The sequence below is a fragment of the Pteropus medius genome, unplaced genomic scaffold, assembly GCF_902729225.1.
Source record: "Pteropus medius unplaced genomic scaffold, Ma_sr-lr_union100, whole genome shotgun sequence".
Classification (NCBI taxonomy): Eukaryota; Metazoa; Chordata; class Mammalia; order Chiroptera; family Pteropodidae; genus Pteropus; species Pteropus medius.
Genome location: NW_024349800.1, coordinates 36,207,869 through 36,216,694, shown reverse-complemented (window position 1 = coordinate 36,216,694; position 8,826 = coordinate 36,207,869). Strand labels below are relative to the sequence as shown.

The 8,826-nt window shown below is 41.0% G+C and overlaps 1 protein-coding gene and 1 pseudogene across 2 annotated transcripts in view; both read left to right on the top strand.

Annotated features, from left to right (window-relative positions):
- Positions 1–8,826, top strand: part of PRKCE (protein kinase C epsilon) — a 451,351-nt gene that overhangs the window by 406,944 nt on the left and 35,581 nt on the right. The window lies entirely within an intron of this gene.
- LOC120622341 (uncharacterized) lies at positions 5,492–5,610 on the top strand (annotated as a pseudogene).

Genomic DNA, 8,826 nt, shown 5'->3' with positions numbered 1-8,826 from the left:
GGAAGGTGACACCAAATGAGGGGGAGGGGAGGGCTAGCCCCAGAGCTAGAGTGAGGCACTTGAGTTCTACTGACTGCCACAAAGCTGCTGGAAATTAGCAAAGGGATTCTTTCTGTGTGTAAGGGGTTGAAAGGATTAGAAGGTATGAGAGAACATCAGATTCAGCTACCTCTGATGGTTTTGGCCTTAGTTTTAATAGTTTTTAATGATAATATGTTTTAATAGTTTTATATGTTATTTGAAGATGTTTGTTCAGGTCCTCTGTCTGCCTACGGCCATGATCTACAAATTCTCCTCTCTGCTCTCTCATTCTTTCATCCGTTTGACCAGTGTATATTGAGAAACTAGGATGCATCAAGCACTGGGGGGATTCCAGGCCCTGCCCTCGTGACTCCATTGTGGAAGATAGATACTCATAGTGGAGCCTGTGCCAGGACCTCGAGGCAGGAGACAGCCTCACACATCTGGGAACTCCCCAGAGTCCCACAGGCTCCAGGTTTGCATCATGAGGGGGTGTGTTAAGGGATGAGACTAAAAGTCCAGGCTAGTGGAGACCGCGAAGGGCCTCTCATACCATGCAAGGAAGAGTGTCCATGGGGTACCACCGAAGAATGCAAGCAGGAGGGGAGCATCATCTGACTTATATTTTGTATAAAACGCTTGCTGGCAAAGGTTTACTCCAAAGTGGAAAGGGAAACATTTGGTGTGCAACAGCCAAGCAAGTTAAAGCTTCATGGGCTCCAGCTGCCTTCGCTTCCCAGGATCTTAGATGAGAAGGGTCCTTGGGGATTAACTCATCCAGCCATCTTATCCCATATTTAAGGACATTAAAGCTCAGTGAAGCAGTTTTCTTGAAGTCAGCACTCTCCTTAGACCCAGTCTGTACTGAACCCCAAATAGCCATTTTAAAGTGCAAGTTGGTTGATGGCCTGGAGGGGCATGGGGACACTAGGTATAAGTATGAGAAAGCAGCTCATCCCACTTGCTGGGGACACAAGGCCTGTTTCCCACCAGTGGAGGTCAGGATATTATCCATCAGTATTAAGAATAAGAATTTGCTTGTATTACTGTGGGTTTTAAAAAAAGTAATTGGACAGCCATGCAATAAGATAAATTATTCTGCAATGATTTCAAGTCTTAATGCCCAGGTAACAGCCACAAGCTATTTATTTTGGCTGTGAGTGGGGACACTGTTTCACACCTCAGGTTTTCAGCTGTCACTATAGCAGCTGAAGGTTTGATCTCTTCAGACAAGGGGTCATCTGTTTGGTCAAAACAGCATTTTTCTGGCTTATCAATTACATCTTACAACCATGTTACCATGAGTCGAGAACAACCATCACCCCAACAACAACAACTATGTTCTCAGCCCCACAAAAGGACAAGAGTGTGGATACAATTTTTTTCCTCCTCAAGCAACACAGCAAAGTAGTTAAGAGCATGGGAATTGAGGTCAGGCAGAGCCAACTCTGTCGCTCACCCCTTGTGTGTCTTGGGCCAGAGAGGTAATAACCCCGCAAAACCTCTTCCTCACCTTTAAAATGGAGATAAAATAGTCCTACCAGAGTCATAGGCTATTTATAAGATATAATGATATAAATCATATAAAAGGCTTAATTTAACACTGAGCCTGGCATACAAAAGCATTTGAAAAAAAAAATGGTAGTTATTATTTTGTTCCTAAATGATGAGCTATTCCTATTGAAAGACTTGGAGAAAGATTTCCCTACAGATTGGCCCAGAGTGAACTATTACATTGACTTTCAGGTCAATGTAATAGTGCTGAAATTCTCCATTTCAGCACTGCAATGGAGAATTTTTAAATCAATTACGTTTGCTCTGAAGCAAACTATGCTTTTATATTTGATGAAGAGGCTTGAGGTGCTCGTTCCTAGGGTTCTTGATTACCATCCTCTCTGGCCTAGGTGTGACTTGTGTGACCTGGCATTCCTCAGAGTGCTAGGAGGGAAGGCTGGGAGGAGGATGCCAGCCAATCACCAATGTTGAGGGGAGTCTGACTGTATTGAAGGGGAAAATTGTCTTCCTCTTGAAAGTGTTTTTAAATTTATGAAGGTGTTTGGCACCATCTACCAGAGGAGCCTGTATTCCCATCTGATTAACCACAGTCATTCACAAGTCTTCACTATTTGTCCAAAAACAAGAAGAATTTCTTCACAACCTCCCTGAAGGCCTGTTCTCTAGTGATCCAAATACTTGGCATCTGCAAAGCAATTTTTCTAATCTCTTATCTTCAAATAAATGGAAGAATTTGCTGTTGTTAATGTGGTGCTCAGGCCTGAGCTCTGTGAGATTAGCGTGCCAGAGAAACTGAGCATGCCAGGGAGTGAGGGCATCAAAAATGGAGCCTGAGTGAAGAAGACAGGGGCTTATGGGCCTCTTCCTTTAGGGTGAATTTTCAAGTCAAGCAAAACAGTTTTTTTCCATTCTTCTTTATGTGTGAAGTCTGTCATGTGTACCAACCCTTTGCTAAATGCCGTATGGTTTACAAAGAAGAGTTTCTGGCCCTTATTCTTAGGGAATCTGCTGTCAAGTTGGGAAAATAAAGTTGTACATCCGGAAAAGGATGGATTTCCAGATGAGACCACTGAGGTGCCACGTGAAGAAAACAGGACCCCACCCAACTTCTAAAGTTCAGGTCCCAGCTCCCAGGTTCTTCAGGAAGCGTGGATGATGATACTGACTGCCTAGGGCTGTAGTCCCAAGTTAAGGAGATAGATAAGGTGTGTGATCGCACAATGTGAACCTCAGAGCACAGGGACAGATAAAGCTGCTAACCATAATAGCTTCCATGGCTTTCCAGAAGGCCCTACTCACAGTGTGGGCCATTCCAGGTCCTGAGAAGTTTGCTAGAGTCTGGAAGCTGTCATGTCAGTCTTGATTGGTAACACCTGTGCAGCCCCGGCCCCTACTCCCTACCTCCCCCAGTTTGCTTTTCTCCCCTTGATGTCTCCCTGCAGTGTCCTTTTCTAGACCCAGAGGAAAGGAATCCCCTGATTTCCTCACTAAGGTAGGCCAAAAGTTTTAGCCTCTCTCTCTCCCAAGTATCATTCATCACTTTCTCCCATATGTTATAGTTGCATATGCTTCCTAGTTTTCATCCCACAGTGTCTCTCTCAGAGGCTTATACACCATAGAAGGTAATAAGTATTTTTCAAAAATTAAAAAGTTGTTAGGGATCTACTGACTTGGTGACTTACCCTCACAGAAGATGCGTATTTTAAGAGATGACTATTGGAGATCCCTGGAGAGGGCAGAATTTCTGGGTAACTACCTCGTATCAGGCACCGTGCTAGAGTTTTCACCTTGGTTACATCATTCAGTTGCGGCAAGATTATCCCTATTTTACAGATAAGGAAACTGAGTCCCAAAGATATTTTGGACCAGCCCAATATTCTCCAGCTAATAAGTAGCAGAGTCACAATTCAGATTCAGAACTACCCTACTTCCTATCTGAACATCAGGAAGAGAGAAGTTGGGGGAACCACCCTACATTTCAGATAAAAAAAAAAAAAAGTACATTGTTTTGGGAATTTCCTTTCTTGATGTCTTTTGAGTTTCTGGAAGAGTTCTGTGCTCATACCCCAAGGGAACCTGGGTTATACCATGTGACCTCTAAATCAATTTTTCCCTGTCAGTGACTGTGACTTCTCAGCCTCCGTATTCCCCTTCTCACCACGAAGGCTTCCCAACTGCTTATATGAAAGCCATTAGACACTGAATCAGAAGCATAGATAGCTGGGGCCAGAGGGAGCAAGTCTTAGAAGCCAAAATTCTCTACATTTCGAGAGATTTCAACGGTTGATTTCTTGTCACATTAAGAGTGTACTTTTGTTAAAAGTGAAAGTAAATTTGACCTACTACTACTCTCGCCCCATCTCCAGCAGACATCTCTAATATTAAGACCTTTACACACTACCTCTCCCTCACTATAAGCTCATTTCTTCCCCACCTCAGCAAACTCATTTTAGGGGTCTTTGATCCCTTCCCCTTTTTCTACCCCAATAAAGGAGCATAGTCATAAAAGTTAATTTCCTTCGTGAAACTAACTGCTAGGTCTTTTTCCCCCCTTCGGGTTTTATAGAATTAAAAAATTAAAAAAAAAAAAAAAAAATCGCATTTTGGGAATTTCTTTTCTTGATGTCTTGAATTTCTGGAAGAGTCTGTGCTCATACCCCAAGGGAGGCTTGGTTATACCATGCGACCTCTAAATCAATTTTTCCCTGTCAGTGACTGTGACCTCTCAGTCTCTGTATTCCCCCTTCTCACCACGAAGGCTTCTTTTCCCAGCCCAAAGGAATTTGGATCCAGTCAGCAGACAGATTTCTAATTCATGGATCTTACATTTGATCTGAAAGGTGGTCATGAACAGTCATGTGGACTCAGCCCAACTCTGCCTCTTATCAGCCAGGCAATCTCAGGCAAGTGACTTACCTTTCCTGAGCCTTGGTTTCCCCAGACATTTCAAATGTTAGGAGGGTTGGTGTGGTCAGGATTGCTGTTTCCCAGGGATAAAATGGCAGGGGACACTCCAGGAAAATGCACCCCTTCCTGATAGCCAGAGCATTGCTCCCAAATCCCTATTTGCCTTAATGATCTGGGCCAGACTATCTTGGAGCCTCCATCACTGCTTAAGACAGATTGGAGTAGTAGTTGTCCACCAGAAGCTCAGCAGAGGACATTTGTCAATGTTTACAGACAGTTTTAGTTGTCACAACTTGGGGCAAGGGTGCTACTAAACATCCTGAAGTGCACAGACTAGCCCCCACAGCAAAGAATTATCCAGCTCCAAATGTCAATCCAGCTCCAATGCACCAAGCTTGAGAACCCTGGACTAGCGGGACACTGTGTGGCTTGCTCTGTCCCCTCTTCCTCACAGCTCATAGCCCATTTGGCTAGCCCTCTGGCAGCGGTGGGTAGAAGGGAAGTACTATGGAAGTTCTTGCCAGTCCCCATTCTGGTTTAGAAAACAGTTAGGTAGATTTCAATTCCGGTGCCAAGCAACAAAGGCAAGGATAAAGGCATTCTGCCCGAGGAAGAAATGCTAGGAGGGGCCCCATTAAAATCAGAGACTACCAGAGATGCTTGCTATCACCATTATCATTTAGCATTGTTCTTAAGGTTCTAGTCTACACAATCAGACAAAAGAAATAAGAACATTTGTCAATGTTTACAGACAGCTTTAGTTGTCACAACTCGGGGCAGGGGTGCTACTAAACACTGCAAAGGAAGAGGTAAAAATGATCACTAATTACAGATGATTTGGAAAGTCTAGGAGAATTAACTGGAAAATCCTTAACAAAAATAAATGTGCAGTACATATAGTAGCAGAGCACAAAATAGGAAGCAGAAATCAATAGCTGGTATAGACATAGGCAACAAGATAAAAGATATAATGGAATCCACTCACCCCAATTATAATAGGAATTTAAAATATAAAAGAATAACTTGGATTATTTAGAAGTGGAATCAAGTCTACGGCCATGCTACCCTGAACAAGCCCAATCCCATCTGATCTCAGAAGCTAAGCAGGATCGGGCCTGGTTAGTACTTGGATGGGAGACCACCTAGGAAGACCAGGTGCTATAGACGTAAAATTTTTAAAAAATAAGGGATTGTAAACTGACAAGTTCTTTGCAGTTCTTCTGTGAAGTCAACCAAGGGTCGCTTCGCCTAAAAAAAAAAAAGGAAAAAAAAAGTAGATTCAGTTGCAATTAACATATAAACGTTAAATAAGTTGCAAGTTTATTTATTTTTCGTGTGAACATTATCTGGAGGTGGGCAGTCCTGTGACCATTCCTGGGACCTGGTCCTTGTCTCTTTGGTCAAAGGAGCATATGCTAGGACTCCAGGTATTATATCCTCATTTAGGCAACAGGATAGAAGAAAAAGAAAAAGCAGAGTAAGGCTCTGCCTTTTAAGGAGACTTCCACATATCTGATTGGCTTGAACTTAGCCACATAACCACACTCAGCTCTAACGAAGGCTTTGAATTCTAGTTTATAGCTGCATCACTATGTGCATGGCTTAATATACACACACGTGAAGAGAGATATTGGAACAACTAGCAGGCTGCCATAAAATGAAACAAGATATGTACAACATCTATATGAGAACTTTAAAATGCTCCTAAAGAACACAGACAACACTTGAACAAAGAGAAAAACAAACAATATTATCACCGAGGAAGACTCAGCATCATAAAATATCAATTCTCCCTGAGTTACTTTTTAACTTAAGACATGTTCCCAATAAAATCACCATCAGGATTTTTTTTTTTTTAACAAATAGATGATTCTAAAGTTCATATGGAAAAATAAATAAGAGTAGCCAGGAAATTTTGAAAAAGAAGAATATAAGGAGACCAGCCCTACTAGATTTTAAAACATATTATAAAATTATAATCATTTAAAAAGTGTGGTATAGATTAATGTTATAGAATGAAGATTATAGAAATAAATCCAAATACATGTGGGGATCTAGCACCAATATTTGATAAAGGTGGTATTTTAGTCAATGAAGAAAAGATATAAACTATTCAACGTATGTAATTGAGACAACTCACTAGATAGCTGGAAACAAAGTTGGATCTATACGTTACACCTTTTATTTGGACAAATTCCAGATACATGAAAGACAAGTTTATAAAATGAAAGCATCGAAGTACTAAGAGAAACCTTGGGAAAATACTTTTATTAACTTTGAAAGGGGTAAACCCTTTCTAATTAAAACATAAAATCCAAAGACCATAAAAATAAGACATCAACTCAGTTACAAAAATAAATAAATAAATATCAGCATGGTAAAACCACTGCAAGCAATGGCAAAAGTCAACAGTAAACTAGAACAAGTATTTATCATTCTTAGCCCACACGTAGTTTTTCCCCTAATATAGAAAGCTATTAAAAATCAATAAAAAACAAATATCACAAAAGGAAAATGAGCAACAGACAGTTCACAGAAAAAAATGCAGATCATTTTTAAATATATGAAAAATACTTGAACTTATAGAGAGATTTAAGCATATACTAAGCAAGATACTATTTTCACCTATCAAACTACCAGAAACTTGAAAACATACCATGTTGGCAGGCAGACGCCATCATATACTGCTGATAGAAGTGTAAATTGTTCAACCTCGAAAGAGGGCATTTGGCAACATCCATTGAAATCCACATTTTTGTGTTATCAGATTCAGAAATTTCTTTTCTAGGAAATGTGTACATCACCTTTATATATGTACAAGACATCATATGTACAAGCCATCATATGTACAAGCTTACTCACTGCAGCCCTGTTTGTAACAGTGCCGTATTGAAAGCATCCTAAATGTCCTCCAATAAATGTGGTGGAGTGCTATGCCGCCATAAAAAAGAATTCGGAGGCTCTTTATGTGCCAAAACAGAATGATCTCCATTATATATTAAGTGGAAAAGGGAAGGTAAGAACAAGTGCGTATAATAAGCTCCATTTAGTTAGAAGAGGGTAAATGAATACTGTACCAACATACCTCATTTTATTGTGCTTCACTTTATTACACTTGGCAGATATTGTGTTTTTTACGAATTGAAGGTTTGTAGCAACCTTTCATTGAGCAAGTCTACTAGCACAATCTTTCCAACAGCATTTGCTCACTTCCTGTCCCTGTGTCACATTTCGGTAATCCTCATAATATTCCAAACGTTTCCATTATTCATATGTTTGCTATGGTGATCACTGATCAGCGCTCTTCGATGTTACTGGAGCAATACCCTCCACCAGCAAGAAGATTACGACTCACTGAAGGTTCAGATGATGGCTAGCATTTTTTAGCAATAAAGTATTTTTAATGAAGAGATGTACATTTTTTTTTAGACATAACGCTATTGCACACTTAATAGACTACAGTGTAGAGTAAACAGGACTTTCGTACATTCTGGAAAACCAAAAACTTCACGTGACTTGCTCTGTTGCCATATTCACTTTATTGTGGTGATCTGGAACTGAACCCACAGTATCTCTGGGATACACCTGTATGTATTAACATTTTGTTATTTATATGTAAAGTGTAATCAAGAGGGTGCACAGAGAATGAATAAAAAGCAGTTGCCTGCAGGGAGAGAAAGGAGTGCCTGAGGAATAGATGCAGGAGAGAGAATATTTACTGTATGCCTTTTTATACTTTGGATTTTATGAAAACATGAATGTATTACCAATTGAAAAAAACAAGTGAAACTATTAATAGATAAACTTAAAAAGCAAAGGTTAGTCACGTTGACTCATATGTTAGGAAAAAGATATTGCTGCATTTTTTCCTCACTATTAAAAACATGACACAACTCCTTAAAAATGTCCCCTGTCTTCAAAAGTACCCTGGCTTTATATTTGAGGACTGAGTAAACAGGGATTAATATCTAAGCAGAAGTCCTTCTTTACAAAGCTGTCAGTCAACAAGTTCGATGAGTAGCTACTATATGCTCGGCTGTGACCCAAGCACCATGGGAACTCAAGAAGGAGACATGCCCACTCACCCAGCCTTGCAAGCTGGGCCTCAGAGCAGGCCAGGCTGGGAAACAATTGTTCATGATCCCCCTTCTCAGGGAGGCTGAGAGGCCCCTGGTGAAGAGGCAGCACTTAAAGCCAACAGGTGGAAGAATCGTGGGGCAGGAATAGGAAGCAGCCATGGGTCCTGGGACAGCAGTGCTAGAATGGAGAAGAGGGGAAACTGAGGCGATCCCAGTCGTTCAGCTGCTGCACAGCAAGCAGAAGCCAGGGACACGGCCTACTCTCCGCAGCCCTCATCTCCCACCACCTTGTAGGGAAGGGCAT